The sequence below is a fragment of the Agelaius tricolor genome, unplaced genomic scaffold, assembly GCF_023055355.1.
Source record: "Agelaius tricolor isolate 1412-34295 unplaced genomic scaffold, bAgeTri1.0.p SCAF_21, whole genome shotgun sequence".
Lineage (NCBI taxonomy): Eukaryota > Metazoa > Chordata > Aves > Passeriformes > Icteridae > Agelaius > Agelaius tricolor.
In genome coordinates, this window is record NW_027269281.1 from 10,753,770 (window position 1) to 10,772,625 (window position 18,856).

The 18,856-nt window shown below is 45.4% G+C and overlaps 1 long non-coding RNA gene across 1 annotated transcript; it reads left to right on the forward strand.

Annotated features, from left to right (window-relative positions):
• The first annotated feature begins 17,958 nt into the window (after nt 1-17,958).
• Nucleotides 17,959-18,804, forward strand: LOC139598974 (uncharacterized). Its single transcript, XR_011682107.1, has 2 exons — nt 17,959-18,512; nt 18,543-18,804. It is a non-coding gene; the product is annotated as an uncharacterized lncRNA (long non-coding RNA).
• Nucleotides 18,805-18,856: the final 52 nt, after the last annotated feature.

Consider the following 18,856-nt stretch of genomic DNA (forward strand, 5'->3'; position numbering starts at 1 on the left):
GCAGGCAAAGCCATCACCTGCTGCCGAACATGATTGTCGTGTCCAAAGACTTCACAGAAAGCTTTGGAATGCAAATGAGAGAGAATTTTACAGGGAAAAAACCCCAAACTGTGACATTGTGAAAATGTAACATTCTCTGAAACGTAGTCTTATAACTCAACATTTCTTTGTTGTTGTCATGGTTTTGCATGGGAGACATTTAGCAAAGTGATACAAAGCTGGACACGCCTCTGTGAAAAACACATGTTAAAAACAAAAGAAACCTGGAAACTTCCTCTTTTCCTTCCAGCCTGAGAACAGGTGAAAAGGCTGGCTCGGCCCCTGTCTCGGCTGGGCCGGGCCAGGCAGGCTCTGCTGCGGGGCCAGGCCCTTCTACGAGGAGCCCACTGTAAGTCTCTGTCTGAAGTTTCTCTCATCTGCCTCACGATTGTTGTGGAAGGACAGCAATTGGGACCACTGAAAAGACCCTGGTCGGAATTCTGGCCTTGCTTGAGATGGTTGCTTGCCAAGATCCTGAGCACCCTGCTGGTTTGCCAAGTTATTGTTTGCAGGTGTGTTTGCTGCCATGGAACACTGAGCCTGGTAAAGAGGGGGTGACTTGCCCTGAATGCTTGCACCTGCTTCATGGTTCCTGCCCCAATAGCTTGTGAATTTCCCCACCTCTTGGCCTGGTTGGACTTTTCTGGGGTAACTTTTGGTGGTCCCCCCACAGAAGACCCTTCATCTGCTTTTCAACCACCGTGATGGACGGACTGAGATGGGAGAAGCCTCTGTCTCAAGGACTGAGACATGAGACCCCTATACAGAGAAGCTCCCCCCTTCCCAAGGACTGAGACTGAAACCCCTAACACGGGGGACGTCTGTGGCAGAGCCGACCTGACGAAAGCGAGATATTTGCCTGCAGGTGTGGCAATTGGCACAAGAAGACAATGGTTCTCGCCTACTGCTGAGAACATGGACTGTCTGTACCCGTCTTCAATACCTTCTTTCCCCCTCAGCAATTTCAATAGACTTATTCTTTATTTTATCTGTTCCCCCTCAACGATTTCAAGATCTGTTCCCCCCCTCAGCAATGGACTATAATAGAACCTTGAGTTAACCAGGACTTGGAGATCTCCCCGATGTAACAGGCGGATCCTCGGCCGGACTGCAAAGGACTTGGTCTCTGTGTTTGGTAGCTATAACCCCCCCTCTTTCTCTCTCCCCCTTTCTCTATCTTTTTTTGTCTCCCTTAATCCCTCTATCACATTTGCTGTGGTCATTCAATAAAAAGTGCATTTGTTTTGAATAATACTGAAATCCCCACTGTGTTGTGTTTTGCACTCTGAGATCAGTAAAACGAACCATCACAATCCCCCACTTGTATGACCGGATTGTGACACCCACTGAGCCCCATCCCAGCTAGGCTGGGCCTAGCAGCTACCAGGCAAGAAGGTAGGGAAGCTGCAGGGGCCCGGGCCAAAGCAGGGCTGGGCCGCGGCTGTTAGCATCTTGCCGCAAGGTCCCCTCCTCCCAGCTCAGCCACCACACAAGATCATGCAGCAGAGACTAGAGGCAGCCCTACAGCCCTGCGGCTGGAATTGAGTGCAGAGAAACCAAAGACCAGCCATGCAGCTGATCCTGACACAGTCCCAGCCGCAGTTCAGACTGCAAGCACTGAGTGACCATCTGCAGACCCTGGGCGAGATGTTAACTCTTTCAGTGCTTCAATCCTCCCTTGAGTGAGAGAAAGGAACAAGATACAGGCATGTAAATAAAACAACATAAAAACATCAAAGTTAGTAAAGGAAAAGTCAAGTCCTAGATGGGAGGCATGAAAAGATGCCTTAATCTTGGAGTTGAAATCCTCTTGGAAAGCTGTAGAGAAAAGACTCTGTTTCCCTGTAACACATAAAAACCATGGGGAGATGAAGGGTTCAATTTGATATGAAACAAAGACCTCCATACCAAAGTAAACAAATGTTAAAGTAACTGTGACCCTATGAGAAATTCAAAAAGAGAAAGAGAAAAGAGTAGTCCGGTATCCCCAAGAGAAGAACAAAACCTTTATTCCCAGAAATAAAGATAATTTTAGAAATAGATAATGAGAACCTTTGCCTTTGAACAGCTCATCTTTAAAACAGTACCCCATAAGTTAACATAGCCTGTAAACACAGCTGTGAGAAAAGCTTGTAAAAACTGAGAACTTCACATATTAAATATTAGATCCCGATGTTTCCGGGTGGGACGTGCCTGGCTTCGTCTGGCCTCGCTGCTGGACCAAAGGCTGCAGCTGTGGTGTTTTCACCACAGAGATACCTTTGGCCGGCTGGGTGCTGCAGCTGGGCACTCAGAACAAATCCAGGCAAAGTAGGAACTCAGTTTACCTTTGGTGGAAAAGGTTCAAGCAGCAGTGAAGTGAAAAGAAGAGGGTTCTGTCATAGAGTCTTTAATCCGGAGTTTTATTGCAGCATGGTAGACCGCTGAATGCGGTAACAGCTCCCAGACAGACACCCGGCCGCATGGTCTCGTGTCTTTTTAAGCCCTGGGGACAGGGGGAGGGGAGGGACAGGTGAGGGCCAACCAGGTGTGAGCAGGGGAAGGGTCAAGGGATATACAGGCCAATGAGCCCGGACCTGGGGGCATCTTTTGAAATTCTGCCAACCACACGACGCCTTGCTGGAATGTTAAAATTGATGGACAGCTCTTAGGCAGGAGGGCAAAAGGGGGAGGGGGAAAGGTTGGCACACCTGAGGGGGATGGGATAGGTGAAAGAGGAAACCGCACTGCAACATTCACAGTTACAGATTTCCCTGGGCGGCTGCTATTCGTAAAAGAGCCACGAGAAAACTGGTTTTTATTTTTTTTTAGACAACTCTCCATAACATTAACAAGAGAGACTTCTCTCCTTAAGTGAACTAAAGAAAGACTATTTGTCATGGTTTGATGCTGGCGCAATGCCAGTGCCCCCATGAAAATATATTCTCCCCAGTGGCTGCTGTGAGATGTGACCAGAAATAGAGCAAAGCAGGCTCCAGCTTGGGAATAAAGGAAAAAACTTTATTAACTTACAATATGTAAAAAGGAACACACACAGAACTCAGAATGAAAACCTTCCAAAAACATTCCTCCTCCCCCCACCAAATTTCCAATACATCACAGTAGGACAAAACCTTGGATTCTCAATTCAGTTACCGCCCTTCAGATCACCAACTCTCGGTCCATCACCACCCCTCAGATAATCAATTCTCAGTTCATCAAGAAGAGAAGAGTCCCTCTTGTACCATAGGCTTCCCCAGGAAACACAGTTGAAACCTCTTGTGTTTCCATGTCACTCGTGGCACTGCCCGGAGATCATTTGCCATCATGACATCTTCCTTCCATGTACAGTGCTCTCACCACTGCGCATGGACCAGAGCTGCTTCTAGGGTTTTCCTTTTAAGGGTGCTTAGTCCAGTTCCAAAAAAGAGCACAGTCTCTCACTTTCGGGACACCAGTCCCCCCCAAATTTCACCCCTGGGACCGAGGGGTCTCGAGAACAGAGATCATCTTCTTCACTGAAGACAGAGGGCACCACCACACCCTCCTCAATCGTCTCTGTTCACACCACTCCTTCACATAACATCACTGCACTGTCTTGGCTCCAAGCCATTGCCTCCCCCAAAATGCAGTCTCTGTGTCACAGGAAAAAATGGTTCTGTCCATGGCTATACAAGAAAAGTCCAGCCAAAAGCCACTCCATCATCTCCTCCAACCTAGGATTCTTCTCAACTTCTTCTGACATCTTTCACTTGCTCAGACCTTCACCACACTTGCCCATTTCCTTCTATTTCATGTCTGTCTCTCTTCTAGGAGGGTTTAATGTTCCGCAAAGTTTTCATTGTCCAAGAAAAGGGTTAAAATCTCAGGCTCTGCCTGCCCAGAACTCCCACCACACCCCCTCTCTTCTCCTTCTCCAGCCGTGCTGCTGGCACATATCAATTTTCAAGGTGGCACAGGCACAGGCTCTCTCCCTCTCTCCCTCCTGGGGGGGAGGAGAGGGGGCTGTCTGATGCCTCTCAGTGTTCCTCCACCCCTCCATCCTGCAGGGGCTCTGGCCTACCTCACCCCAGGCCACATGACTCCCCCTCCCCCACCCAGCCCACGGCTGGGAGGGAAGGTCTGACCTCTTTTATGGGCTGGAACCAAGAGAGAGTTCCCCTGGGACTTCTCTGCTTTTTAACCCCCTGTGTTCTCAGAGGCGTATCCATATCTTCAGTGGCCACACCAGGTGCCAATATTCAAATCTGAGCACTGACTGGTTTGACCACAACTTCCCGAAAAACTCACTTCCTTATCAATGCAGGACACTCTTCTAGAAGTAGTAAACTAACTAAAATTTTAAGTTTTATTTCTTTACATTGTAAGAAAAAAAAAGTTATGAAGTGTTCTAAAGATTTTGTTCTAATTCTTATTACTCCTTCTTTTAGTTACTGTTAATAGTTTTTTTCTTCATACCCTTTTAAAGTTTTGAGCCTACTTTGCCTTTCTCCTAATCCTATCTCACAGCAGGAAGTAAGTGCACTGGTGATTGGCCATCACTGAACCCACCACACTCTTTAGTACATTAACCAAAAAAATCACAAAATCAACTGTCCTGGTTAGAAAAGGAAGTGAGTTTTTGGGATGCTGTGGTCAAAACAATAGGTGCTCAGATTTGAATACTGGCACCTGGTGTGGCCACTGAAGACATGGGTACGCCTCTGAGAACACAGGGGGTTAAAAGCAGAGAACTCCCAGAGGGAAGCTCTCTTGGTTCTGGTGGGTGAAAGAGGTCAGACCTACCCTGCACTGAGAGGCATCGGGTAGCCACCCCGCCCCCCCCCCTCCCCCCCCCCCAGGAGAGAGAGAGGGAGAGCCAGTGTCTGTGCCTGTGCCACCTTGAAAGTTGATAGCAGGCCGGCCGAGAAGGAGGGGGCGGGGTGGGGGGGTGGTGCAGGGAGAAGGTGCCCGGCAGGACAGCCATGGGAGTTCTGGACAGGCAGAGACTGAGATTTTTAACCCTTTTCTTGGATGATGGAAACCTTACAAATGCTGAACCTCCTGGAGAATTGAATGAGAAGAGAGATAGAGATGAGATAATAGGAAATGGGCGACGAGAGAAGTGGAGAAGAATCTTAGGTGGGAGGAGGTGATGGAGTGGCTTTTGGCTGGACTTTTCTTGTATAGCCATGGACAGAACCTTTTTTTTTTCCTGTGACACAGAGACTGCATTTAGGGAGAGGCAATGGCTTGGAGCCAAGAGAGTGCAGTTATGTTATGGGAGTGCATGAACAGAGACAACAGATGAGGAGGGTGGTGGTTGGTGCCCTCTGTCTTCAGTGAAGAAGATCTCTGTTCTCGAGACCCCTCGGTCCCAGGGGTGAAATTTGGGGGGGACTGGTGTCCCGAAAGTGAGAGACTGTGCTCTTTTTTGGAACTGGACTAAGCACCCTTAAAAGGAAAACCCTAGAAGCAGCTCTGGTCCATGTGCAGTGGTGAGAGCACTGTACATGGAAGGAAGATGTCATGATGGCAAATGATCTCCGGGCAGTGCCACGAGTGACATGGAAACACAAGAGGTTTCAACTGTGTTTCCTGGGGAAGCCTATGGTACAAGAGGGACTCTTCTCTTCTTGATGAACTGAGAATTGATTATCTGAGGGGTAGTGATGGACCGAGAGTTGGTGATCTGAGGGATGGATGTATTGGAAATTTGGTGGGGGGAGTAGGAATGTTTTTGGAAGGTTTTCATTTTTCTGTGTGTTTCTTTTTACATATAGTTGTAGTTTAGTTAATAAAGTTTTCTTTGCTCTATTTCTAAGTTGGGGCCTGCTTTGCTTATTCCTGGTCACATCTCACAGCAGACACCAGGGAGAGTGTATTTTCATGGGGGCACTGGCATTGCGCCAGCGTCAAACCGTGACAATATGGTTATGTTTGAGTTCTTTTGCCAAACTTGTTTTTATCTTTTTACAAGGGAAAATTGTGTGGCAAAAAGTCTTAAAAAAGTATAATTTGTTTTAATTGATTTTATATTGGAAGTTGGTACAAGAATTTATACATTTATGAAATCATACATATATGCATTGACCTTCCTAATTTTACCTTGGAAGATTTTGGAATCATTACAATTTGGCTAAATTTTTTAAGAGTTATCATTTTGTGAACTAAAGAATCCTAACAGAATATAAATAAAATACAAAATCTTCTACCAACTCTCAAAACCACCTAAACATCTTTGATGTGCTGTTGAGTTTCCTATGTCCTAGAAGAACATTTTAATTTTACCTCACTTCTTTTAATTATGCTAATCAATATGGCAACCCCAACACACTCTATTCCAAGCATGGTTCTCAGGGTGCAGAGTGTGATAAGGACAATTTACTCATTAAAACTCAAAAGAAAAAAAAAGGGTTCTTAGAGCAATACAACTAAATTTAAAGAGAATTAATTTCATTTTTTTTCTCTTCTATTGTTCTCATTTTGTATGAAAATGTTTTTATATTTTGTGAATTTGATATAATAAAACTTAATTTTTTATAGACTTACCCAGTGGAACAGAAACACTACTGAGAGGAATGACGGATTTGTCTTTACAAACGAACTGTGGGTCTGCTGGTAGATAAAACTAGCACTGAGAGATAAAAGAAACAATGGGAAGGATTCCACTGACTGATGAATGGAGAAAGATATTTACCTTTACAAACAAACTGTAGGTTTGCTGATAAATGAAATTAGATATTGAAAGATGAAAGAAACAATGGGGAAAAACCCTAAATTCCATAAGAATTAAAAATTTTAAAAGGAGGGTTATACATTAGAGGGAAATCTTGAGTATCAGGCATTTCGGGAAGTCTGTACCTCTCAAGTACCTCAGCCAATGGGGAAAGACAGAAGGGTAATGCAGCCGGGATATTAGGATAAAAAGGAGGCTGCGTCCTCTAAAAATTTGAGAGACCCCAGAGGAACGCCCCATGGCCTCTCCCTTTATTCGAATAAAGTAAAAGGACTCCTCTGTCTCCTTTTTGGACATAAACCTCTGATGTTTGTGGATTAATTTTCCTGACATTACCAATTAAATTCTTCCAACTATATGTTAATGTAGTCAAGAAAAAAACCTATTTTACAGCTTTTGAAGTATGTAAGCACACATCTTCAACAAACCTATTCACATTTGTTCCAGGGTACAATTATATTACAGGGGCTGAGGGTCTCCTTGAAACTCAGCTGATTGACACATGGTAATAGTGGGGATACTCCCCCTACAGTAATTTAAAATTTGAAACCCACTGTGTAACTCTATGACCAAACTTCAAAACATATTAAGTCAACATCCAAGAAATACAGTATTGGGGAATCCTTCACACCCACTACCCAATAAAGAAAACTGATCTTTGCGTTCTTCAGTGTGGGAAGTACTTACTAATAAGCATTGGATTAATGATTGCAATTGAATTTACATTTTTGGGTATTGGAATAACTATTGTATTACTTGCATTATTACATCTTCTTCTATCTTTTCTCTTACTAACCACTTTTCTCTATACATATCACCTGCTATGGGCAACCCATAAACTGAAGAAACATCAGAAGAAAATTCATTCCAATGTTTAAGTCAAGGGGTGGATTGTCAGAAACCGAAATATTATAGTTTATGACTTAAACATTTTCATGAAAGACTTTCAAAACTGTATTGCAACGTTGCAGAGAACACCACCACACCCTGAGTGGGGCTCTAAGAGGCCCTACACCGTTCACTGATTAAGATAAGATAAAATAGCAACTCAGGGCTGGGGACATTCACAAAGCACAAGCCTAATACCTTTGTGGAGGAGACCACAGCCCCAGGGCTATCAGCTGCCAGGTTTGCACAGATCCTTGCACCAAAGGGTGGGGGGAGAGAGGCTTTGGGTGTGTGTTGGAAGGACCTCTGGTCAGAAGCCCAGTGAACACCTATTCTGCACTGTGCAGAGAAGCCCAGCTGAGGGGCCCCTTCACCTGGGGAAAAAGCTTATCCACAGCAGAAGGGAGTGTCATGGCCCATCAAAAGCCTTGACTCAAAAAGGTCCCTAGACCCTGCACCAGAGCACTGCAGCATGATGCAACAGATCCACAGTGTTGCAAGGGATAGTGTTAAACTGGGCCCCTGCAAGGGAGGCACCTGGCTGTTCCCACTTGGCCCGAATTGTATATTAATCCACTGAATTCTATACTCTTTGGCATGGTGTGGTGTGGCACGGCATGGTGGCAGCTTTCAGGCAGATATGGGAAAAGAAACAACAGTTTTTTACTAGTACATATATCTGTATAACAATGTGAGTGACCATGACACGGACCCAGACTGGCAGGGAATCTGAATCATTTATTGAAAAGAAACGAGCTGGTTTTATACAATTTTTCAAGGCACAGTATTTCCTTATATGGTAATTCTCACTACATGACCTATCCCACATTATCACGTCAGCAACACGCATTCTAAATGTCCTTCTATGGGGTGATCATGTGCTGTTCACCTGTCTGTCAGCTTCTAGCAGGTTCCTCTGCAGAAGGGGTCTGTCGTGACACCACCTCCCCCCAGGGTCTGGAGGGGACAAGCCTCTTTGTGCTGCGATGTGCTTCTGCAGGCACATCCCACAGCCCACAGCTCAACTCCATCCCATCTCTTCCTACATAACAAGGCAAACAAGCAACCATAACAGCAGCAACAACAAACAAAACCAGAAATCCAACAACAGCCTTCTCTCGTCTATTAAGCACTTTCCCCTTTGGTGTAGTTATGGTCACAGCTGGGAGGGGCTCTGTTGGCTCCTGGCTGGGCAGAGCAGGTGTGATGATTCTCCCGTGGCTGCAGGGGGCCCTGTGGCGGGAGCTCAGCTGCCTCTCTCCACATGGTAATGGTGGGCGCGCCAGAGGGAGAGAAAAGGGGCTTTCTTTACAAACCCATGGGCAGCCAGGCTCAGTGCCCCTCTGGATGACAAAATGGGCTGTAGCAGGAACCTCGTAGTGGCCGCTGGAACAGCAGAGGCGGGCACACCCTTGGGTGGCAAACAAAAGGTAACAGAAAACTCTGCAGCCTTAGCAGGAACCGCGAAAAAGCCCAAGGCAGCAGCAGAAAGCAGTGGGGCTGGGCAGTGGCAGCCGGGCTTCTCCATAGTAGCTGCCGCAAGCAGCCAGGGAGATGTGCCCTCTGGGAAGGGTTCGGGGTCCCAGGTTTTTTCGTTGAGGCACCCGAGTAGTTGGTGAGGGTCCTTTCCAGTGAGATCGGGTGTTAATAAGGTCCCAGTTCAATAGCTGGTCTTACAAGCAAAAGGGAATTAGAAGCAGAAAAGACCACAGGTTAAGAACAATTTACTGGAAACAGCAATGAGATAAAGAAATGATAACAGCAACAATATTAATAATGAGGTGTACAAGGGAGGCAAACGATTCACATGTGATTTGCTCACCAGACAGAGCCTGGCAATACCTGACTGACCGCCATGCTATGCAACCCTGAAGGGACCCCTTCCCCCATCTCCAGAAAATGACATGAGGTGGTATAGAATGCACTCCAGGTCCTATCCAGGCACCCTCCTGGCTACTGCAAAAATTAACCCTGTCCTGGCTGGAACAAGTACATTATCCACCCCTTTTCCTATACCATCTACATCATGCTCAGATCCTACACTTTCTAACTGATGTTGTGCACTGATTGTGGGAGGGGCAGTGGCACCGGTCAGCCGTGCATTCCAATCCCCTTTTGCTTTTGGCACTCATGCCAAGAGTGGCCGTGTCCCGACTCAGCTGCTGGCAGGCAGGATCCCAGTTTGGCCACTGGCTGGGATCCCGGACCGCCAGGAGCAACCAATAAATGTGGACCCACGTCAAAGGATTGAGGCAAAGGAAGAAGGAAGGACTCTTTGCTTGTTTCTCCGAGCTGCCTTTATTCTTTCTCTCAACCAAAGCGGTGCCGGGCCTGCAGCGCCATGCGGGAGCGGGACAGGTGACGCAGTGCTGTGCAGAAGGGGGACAGCAGCAAAAAAACGTGAAACAAAGCAAAACAGCTGCTTTTATGGCAAGGGGGCGGTTTCCCAGGAGGACACCATCTAACGAATCAAGGACTAGATAGGAGGGGTCTGGGGGGACAAATGTAAACATAATGCCAATAGAAAAAGGGACAGGAAAGGTGCATACCAATGAGAGAAGGGAAATATCATAACTGACAACGAATCTTCTGGATAAATGGGTGTAGGGGCAGGATTTTGGAGGATAGACAGGGAAGAATCTGGAATTATCATAATTACCACAGAGAAAAGGCAAGAAGGCAGGTGGTAAACAACTTCAAGGAGACACTAAACATGTAATTTTCAAACCCCCACTGCCACATCTAACTATATACATACATATATATATATATACACATATGTACAGGCATTAGTATTATTTCCATAGTCAATTGCCATTGCTCCAGAAAGTCTGTTGGGTTCATTTAGTCCATGACAACGGGTTCTATCTACCCTAGATGACTTTGAGGGAAAGAGGGCTGGTGTGCTGTCAGCTGGTTGAAAGCTGCATCAGGAGCTCACAACTGGTGTATCTGCAACAGTCCATCCTCATGGTCCATGGTAGTTATGGCATACAGTGGCAGTGTCATTCAGAAACCACTATCATACAATTCAACATTGCTGACTGTTCTCACCAAAAAATCAAAACCCGTTAAGGTGCACATGGTGTTGAAGCACAGACAGATGATTTTCAACTAATAAAAGTTGAAAATAAGGGTATTTATTGCAGCATGCTGGACACACGTGGAATCATTTCCAAATACATGTGCAAGGAGTTGCACACTCCTGCACTCTATACAGAAAAGGTTTTACATATCCAAGTGGTTTCTAGGGATGCAAAATACATAATCATTACCTGCCCACTTTGTCTCATAATTAGCTGAATACCTATTATGGCTGTGCAATTGTGCACCCTTAATTGAGTTGGTGGAATTTTGAAATAAGGGAGTGATTGTATGGGAGGAAGAAAATCATGTTCCTCATGGTGAACTCTTAACCTATAGCCAGTTAGCAGGACTTTTTGACCTGCTGGTCACGGTCCAAGCCTCTCTTAACTATTTGATTATTCTTGAGGCAAGGTATTTCTACGGTGTCTGCTTTTTCACAATTGCTACATCTATCCTTGTCACTTCTAGCTTCTATTTCTTAATATGTTTGTTACTCTTTAACTAAGGTATGTGATCTTTGCTAGCTAACTTCATTTCTTAACTAATTTTAAAATCTCAACTAAAATATGCAATCTTCTACTATCCCAATTGTCTTCCCAGCTAGCCCCTTGACTCATCTACGATTTTCAATTATCCTAAATACATTTCCAGCTGACCCCTTGACTCAGTGTTTCCCCATCCCTCTGATTACCCACCAAGTGTACACAGGTCCTTGAGCAAAAATAAACCCATGGATGGTTTTGACTTCGCTTGAGGCAGGACTAATCCAAACTGTCTTCCCTACCATATTCCTCATAATGCACCAGAGGAACTTTATCCCCTTCTGCAGTATGTAGAGGTTTTGATTGGGCAGGGCCAGCTTGATTGGTAGAGACTCTAGTGTTAACTAACCAGGTGGCCTTTGTAAAATGTAGACGCCAGTGTTTGAAAATCCCACTACCAATTGCTTTCAGTGTGGTTTTTGACAGTCCATTGTACCATTCAACTTTCCCAGAGGCTAGTGCATGATAGGGAATATGATATACCCACTCAATAATGTGCTGCCTGGCCCAGGTGTCTATGAGGCTATTTTTGAAATGAGTCCTGTTGTCCAGCTCAATTCTTTCTGGGGTGCCATGAAGCCACGGGACTTGCTTTTCACAGCCCAAGATGGTGTTCTGGGTGATACCTCAAGTTTTAGATTTTTATTTTTTTCAATTCTGTGCTGCTTTGGTGTGTGGGTCTGGGCTTCATATAAGGGGATAGTAAGCTCTCTTCACAGAGTAGGTAGACACAACAATTCCTTCTCTAGCTAGGGGCCCAAGGACCGCCGATCCGTATCTCAGGCCCAAGAGTATAAAAAACTGGACTGAAGAGAGAAAAACAAGAAGGATGGGACTTCATGGGCTGGGGCTGTAATTGGACAATTAGCTCCAACATGCTAATGGACCAAAATGTATAAAAATGTGAGGTCTTGTGACAAAGCCCTCTTTTGCTTCCATCTTGGAGCCATCCAGGCAGAGCCAGGACTGGCTCCAGTACTGCCAGGGTGTGACTTATGAAGGCTCTTCAATAAATATCTACTTTATTCTTTAACTCTGTCTAGCCTCTGTTCTAGCTGATTAAGGCATCATGGACAGTGGTGTGAGGCATAGGGAACGTCTCCATCCACCCAGGGGTTGTTTCTACCATTGTAAGCATGTAGTGCTTGCCTTGGTGAGTTTGCGGGAGTGTGATGTAATCGGTCTGCCAGGCTTCCTCATGTCGCCACATTTCTCTTCACAGAGAAAAGCAAGGCACAATTCTTCCCAAGAATATTTCTGGGTTTCACATTCTCTGAACATCAGAGAAAGAAAACACAATTCTTATTTGCTGTGCCTGTGTTTGTGCAAAAGTAGAATGCAATATGGAGATTGTTTACCCAAAGTGATGGTGTTTTGTTTCCTTGGCCTATCAGGGCCAAGTGTGTGTGTGTGTGTCGGGACTGTCGGCTGACAGTCATGAGATTCTGTGCAGTTGTGTGCAGAGTTGAGTGCTTGGCAGATTCAGTTTAGATGTAATGTAATAGAGTGTAATATAGTATAGAATAATATAGTATAATAAAGTAATGAATTAGCCTTCTGATATCAATGGAGTCCTCCTCATCATTCCTCCCTGCCACAGGGGTTGTTCTGATTTGATATCCCCATACTTATATTTCAGCCATCATCCATCATACACAGTCTTTACCCACTTGGCCTGCTTGATCGCAACACATAATTCACAGTTATGGATAACCTGGGATATAGTCTCCGTGATTAAGCCCCCCTCCTTGACCATGAGCCCATCTGTTGCATCTCTTCCCTGATGACCTGAGGAGTCATGGGCCCACTGAATCAGAAAAAATTTGTGCTTATGTTGCCTGTCCTGATTCACCTGAGACACTTTAATCTTGTGTTGTGGGTTGATGCTGGCCAGATGCCAGGCACCCACAAAGTCTGTGCACTCACAACTCTCAGCAGCTGGACAGGGGAGAGAAAATTAATGAAGGGTTCATGGGTTTAGATAAGGACTGGGAGAGATCGCTCATCAAATACCTTAATGGGCAAAACAGACTCAAATTAGAGATATGAAATTAATTTATTGCTAACAAAATCAGAGCAGGATAAGGAGAAGTAAAATAAGCCCTTGAAAACACCTTCCCCCCACCCCTCCTTCCTTCCTAGCTCTACCTCCTCCCCCAGTGGAGCAAGGAGACAGGGAATGGGGGTTATGGTCAGTTCATCACCTGTGGTTTTTCCTGCTGCTTAGGGAGAAAAGTTGTTTCCCCAGCTGCACTGTGAGTTTCTCCAAGTCCATCTCATGAGCAACAGCTCTCTGCACACCGTTTCGTCATGAGTCCACCCCACAGGAACAGTACCCATCAAACTGCTGCAGTATAGGTCACTCTTCCACAGGATACAGTCCTTCAAGGACAGGCTGCTTGTCTCGGTTCAGAGACAAGTTTAGAAAACACTGGAATAAGTGTTTCCTCAAAAAAAAAAAAAAAAAAAGTTCCAGCAACCCATTTACATCAATAAAACTGAATACTAGTGGATGAAAATGAAACCGCCCTCCGCCCTCCATTAATTTATTGACCAACAGAATGCCCACACAGCACATTAAAAGGTAAATAAATGCTTGATATTGAATTGTCAGACCTTCCCCTCCCCCCCACCCCATTGGAACAAAAAACCAAAAATGCAGGGAAAGGAAAAAAAGAACCCCCCGGCCACTTGGGCGGGGGGGGGGGGGGGGGGAGATGGCGAGATGGCACTGGGTCCTGTCTCAGGGAAAAAAAAACAAAAGGTTCATGCAGCAGCTCTGGCAAACAGACGGGAACCTGGTGAATCTCTGGTGTTGGTCCCCTCTTCACAACAGATGAAGCAGGTGGGTTTGGTGTCCTTTTTCTTGTTGGCTCAGCTGTTTTGGAGAAGAGGGGCCAAAATGGAGTGGCCCTTTGCCTTTCCTGCCAGTTGTTCTCTCTGATCTTGGACCAAAACCAAATTGTTCAGGTCACTTTGAAAAGCCGATGAAGGATTGATGCTGCAGCCTCTCCAGGGCCAGGGAAAGAAAAAAAACCTCCTGGCTAGGCTAACAAAAAAACCCAAGCTAGCCAAGCAAAAAACCCAGACCGCGCAGTACACCAGATACCTGGGGAATGAGGCTTTGAAAAAGAGTGCTGAAGAGCCCCCAGGCTCGCCCCTCCCCCCAGACCTACCTTAAAATTACAGTAACCCTTTTTGGGCATAAAACTGACGATCAAGGAATAGACTAATCATCACAAAATCACCCCACGACACTGCTCCAGCATGGGAGCAAGGCCCCTCTCTCCATAGGTCTCCTCTGGGCTCACACTCTACTCTAGGCATCCAACTGCTTCAGCGTGGGGGGCTGCAGGTGGATCTTTGCATCCTCCATGGACCTCCATGGGCTGCAGGGGGACAGCCTGCTTCACCATGGGCTGCAGAGGAATCTCAGTTCTTGTGCCTACAGCACCTCCTCCCCCTCCTTCTTCACTGACCTTGGCGTCTGCATGTCGTTTTTCTCATGTGTTCTTACTCCACTCTGGTTGGAATTAAAACTGTGCCATCACTTTTTGTTTATCTTTCTTCTCAAATATGCTATCACAGAGGCGTTACCACTATTTCTAATTGGTCCAGCCTTGACCAGCAGCAAGTCCATCTTAGGAGCCACCAGGGATTGGCTCTGCTGGACATGGAAGAAGCTTCTAGCAGCTTGTCACAGGACCCAGCCCTGTAGCCTCCCTGATACCAAAAACCAGGCCATGCAAAAACAATACATCTTGGCAGCGTGATCCACCTGTCCATTGTTGTAATGTTCTTCAGTAGCCTGACCCTTGGGTACATGTGCATCTACATGACATACTTTTACAAACAGCTTCTCTAACTGGGCAGTGATGTCTTGCCACAATTCAGCAGCCTAGATGGGTTTCCCTCGGCACTGCCAATTGGTCTTTTTCCATCAGTCTAGCCACTCCCACAGAGCATTTTCTACCATCTACAAGTCAGTGTAGAGGTAAAGCACTGGCCATTTTTAAAATTCAGTGATATCTAAAGCCAGCTGGATGATTTTCAGCTCTGCAACCTGATTAAATCCTCCTTGTTCCTCAATAGCTTCTGTGACTTGTTATATACCACTCCATATGGCAGCTTTCCATTTTCTATGTATCCCTACAATATGGCAGGAACCATCAGTAAAGAGAGTGTATCCCTTTTCATTTACTGGTAGCTTATTATATGGTGTGGCCTCTGCAGCATAAGTCAGCTTTTCCTTCTCCTCCAGTAGTCTGAAATTTTCTCCTTCAGACCAATTCATGATGACTTCCAAGATCCCTGGGTAATTTGGGTTACCTATTCAAATTCACTGTGTGATCAGAGCAATCCATTTACTCCGTGTAGCACCAATGGCATGGTGTGTAAAAGGGACTTTCCCTTTGAACATTCAGCCCAGCACTTGAAGTAAGGGTGCCAGGAGGAGCTGTGCTTCATTGCCAATCACTTGTGAAACACCTCAAACCCCTTCATGAACTGACAGGATCTCCTTTTCAGTTGAGGTGTAATAGGCCTCAGATCCTTTGTATCCCCAACTCCAGAACCCCAGGGGTTTTCCTCGAGTCTCTCCAGGTACCTTCTGCTAGAGGCTCCAGGAAGGACCATTCTCCCCAGCTGTGGTATAGAGTGTTTTTCTCATCTTGTTCTGTCCTGAATGACCCAAAGGCTACTGCATGAACAATCTCCTGCTTAATCTGTTCAAAGGCTTGTTGTTCAGGACCCCAATTAAAACAGTTCTTCTGGGTCAGGTGAAAGAGAGGTTTTATAACCTGACTGTAATCTGGACTATGCATTATCCAAAACCCCACAGTGCCTAGGAAAGCCTGTGTTTCCTTCTTGTTGGTTAGTGGGGACATAGCTGCTATTTTGTTGACCACATTTATTAGAATCTGAATACGTCCATCTTGCTATTTTACTCCTAAAAACTGAATTTACTGGGCAAGTCCCTTGACCATACTTTGCTTTATGGAAAAAATGGCCTTCAGGACAATCTGGATTATCTTCTTCCCTTTCTCGAAGACTTCCTCTGCTGTGTTCCCTACACGATGATGTCATCAATGTACTGCAAGTGTTCTGGAGCATCACCCTTTTCCAGTACAGTCTGAATCAGTCCATGACAAATCATGGGGCTGTGTTTCCACCTCTGGGGCAGGTGGTTCCAAGTGGAGGCCCTGGGGGGCATCCCCTAAGTTACATCCCATTGGCTCCTTCCCCTGTTCCTATGTCTGTTCCTATGTTCCTGAGCCACTCCTTCCCTCTTCCTTAATTGGCCCTTATCTTTGTACTGCCCCGAGACCAGGGTCAGCCCCCGGGCCCTTGGAGAGAGAAAGCTGGACCCTCCATGTGTGTGCGTCTGGGACCTGAACATCTCACCACGTGGCTGAATTAAACATCTGTGAATATTGTGCAAAGGCCCTTTTTTTGCTTCTTTACCTTGGACTTTACTAGCAGCAATTCAGACTGCTACGATGGCACCCAATGTGAGGACTCCCGATTAGTCTGAGACCTCTTCTCCTGGAAAACACCTGCACCAGACCACCCCAAGAATTTTCTTACCCCCGTGTGGAGAGTTTGAAATTTTGGTTCCTTCCTCCTTTTACTCTTGGGTGTTGGGAAGAGACTGGGCTAAGATGGAAATAATGCTCACCCATGCACAACAAGAAGTGCACCTCCACCTTAAAAAGTCTTTTCTTCAAAAATTTTTGATTTTCAGAGGGAGAGTAAAGTGTTTTCCAAAAGATTTTTGTTGTTAAGAAGGGAAGTTGAAGTACTTTGTAGAGTAGTTATTTAAGCATTTTCCTCAGTCCTAACTGATGAATTTTTGGAAGTACTTTGGGAAAAGTAAAAAAAATAAGACAGAATTCTGTCCTTTATTTAACATGATGATGAAATGTGTTCTGAATCTTGAGGAACATTTAAAAAACTGCTAACTCCAGCTGAAAACCCCTCCTCCATGTTCCCTGTTATAAAATTGACTCAAAACGAGTAATTTCCAATCAAAGAATTTATTAATTATTGAAGCAGTTATACTACGTAAGCAAAGGCTCAGCGCTGGGCGACAGGGGAGTCTCTGCTCCACCTACTGCCGCCCCAACTAGTTTCTGATTCAGTCCTTTTATCCTCTCCATCCTTCAGGAGTCCATGTTATCTCGGAGTTCTCTGCGCCTGCGCTGGTTGTTGCTAGGGGTTCATCCTTCTGTCTCCTGGTGGTCGGTGATAAAAGGCTGCGGAGTCTTCCTCAGCTGCGTCTTCTTCACCCTATGTCCTTATTTGGTGACTTCTCCGTGGAAAATTACCAAAATCTTATGATTAACGCAATATGTGCCCTATCAAGCTTAAGCAAGCAAATGTCCTGCCTTGCAAACTGTGCCCTATCAAGCTTAAGCAAGCAAATATCCTGCCTTGCAGACTGTTTATCTGCCCCTGCCCCTTCCCCAGCTTTTCCCTGGTCGTTATCTCTGTGAGTTATCTGCTTGTACCATTTGTCAGCGGGAAAGGTTTCCCTGCTGGGTGTTAATCTGCCCCTGCCCTTTCCCCAGCCTTTCCCTGGTCGTTATTTCTGTGAGTTATCTGCTTGTACCATTTGCTGGGTGGGACTATGTGTGGGCTCCTGCAACCCCTTCCCTGCTATCCTTGTGGCTCATATCTCATGAAGTAGTACGGAAATAGTCAGCAGACAACTCTTGTAACACACTGGTCTCTTTTTCATGACGAACAAAATGTAGTCCCTCATCTCAATCCCCCCTTTGTTTTGATACTCAATTTTGTTCGTCAAAACGCTCTAATTCCCTTTTGCTGAGCTCCAGAGATTCTTCTGGATCATCCATCTTCAAGGTTTCGTATTTTGCTCGTATGAGCATAAGGTGAGCAGCTTCTAATCTGCCTTTTACAATGCTAATCAATTTATTAAAAATACAAGGGCCAAACGTGAGTCCCAATAGTAAGAGAAGTAGTGGACCCGCTATCGTTGATAATAAAGTTGTAAGCCAAGGAGACTAGTTAAACCAAGATTCATACCAGCTTTGGTGTTTTTCCCTTTCTCTTTGTCTTCTTTCTAGCCCCTCCCTTAGTTTTGCCATTGAGTCCCGTATAATTCCGCTCTTGTTTACATATGTGCAGCATTCTTCTCTTAAAGCAGCACATAGTCCTCCTTGTTGCAGGAATAATAGATTTAACCCCCTTCGATTTTGTAAGGCTACCTCTGCTAGGGAATCTAATGATTCTGTGAGGTCTTTGATGGAGGTTTCGATCCTCCTGAGGTCTTCATCTACAGAGGCTCTTAGTTCTTGGAATCCTCGGTGTTGCTGTATGAGTGAGGCTATTCCTGTTCCTGTCCCGGCTGCACCTATTCCTAGTAACATTGCTACAGTGAAGGTTGTGAATATTTCCCGTTTCACTATGTGGGGTCCTATATTTTGATATTGTTCATAAACGTACTCTACGGGGTGGTAAAGGACTCTGGGTACTATCAATACTTGAATACAAAAGTCACTGGATTCATTAAATCGGTCTATATTTATACATGGGGTGACTCCTAGAGTGTTACAGACCCATTTAGTATTTGCTGCTGGCA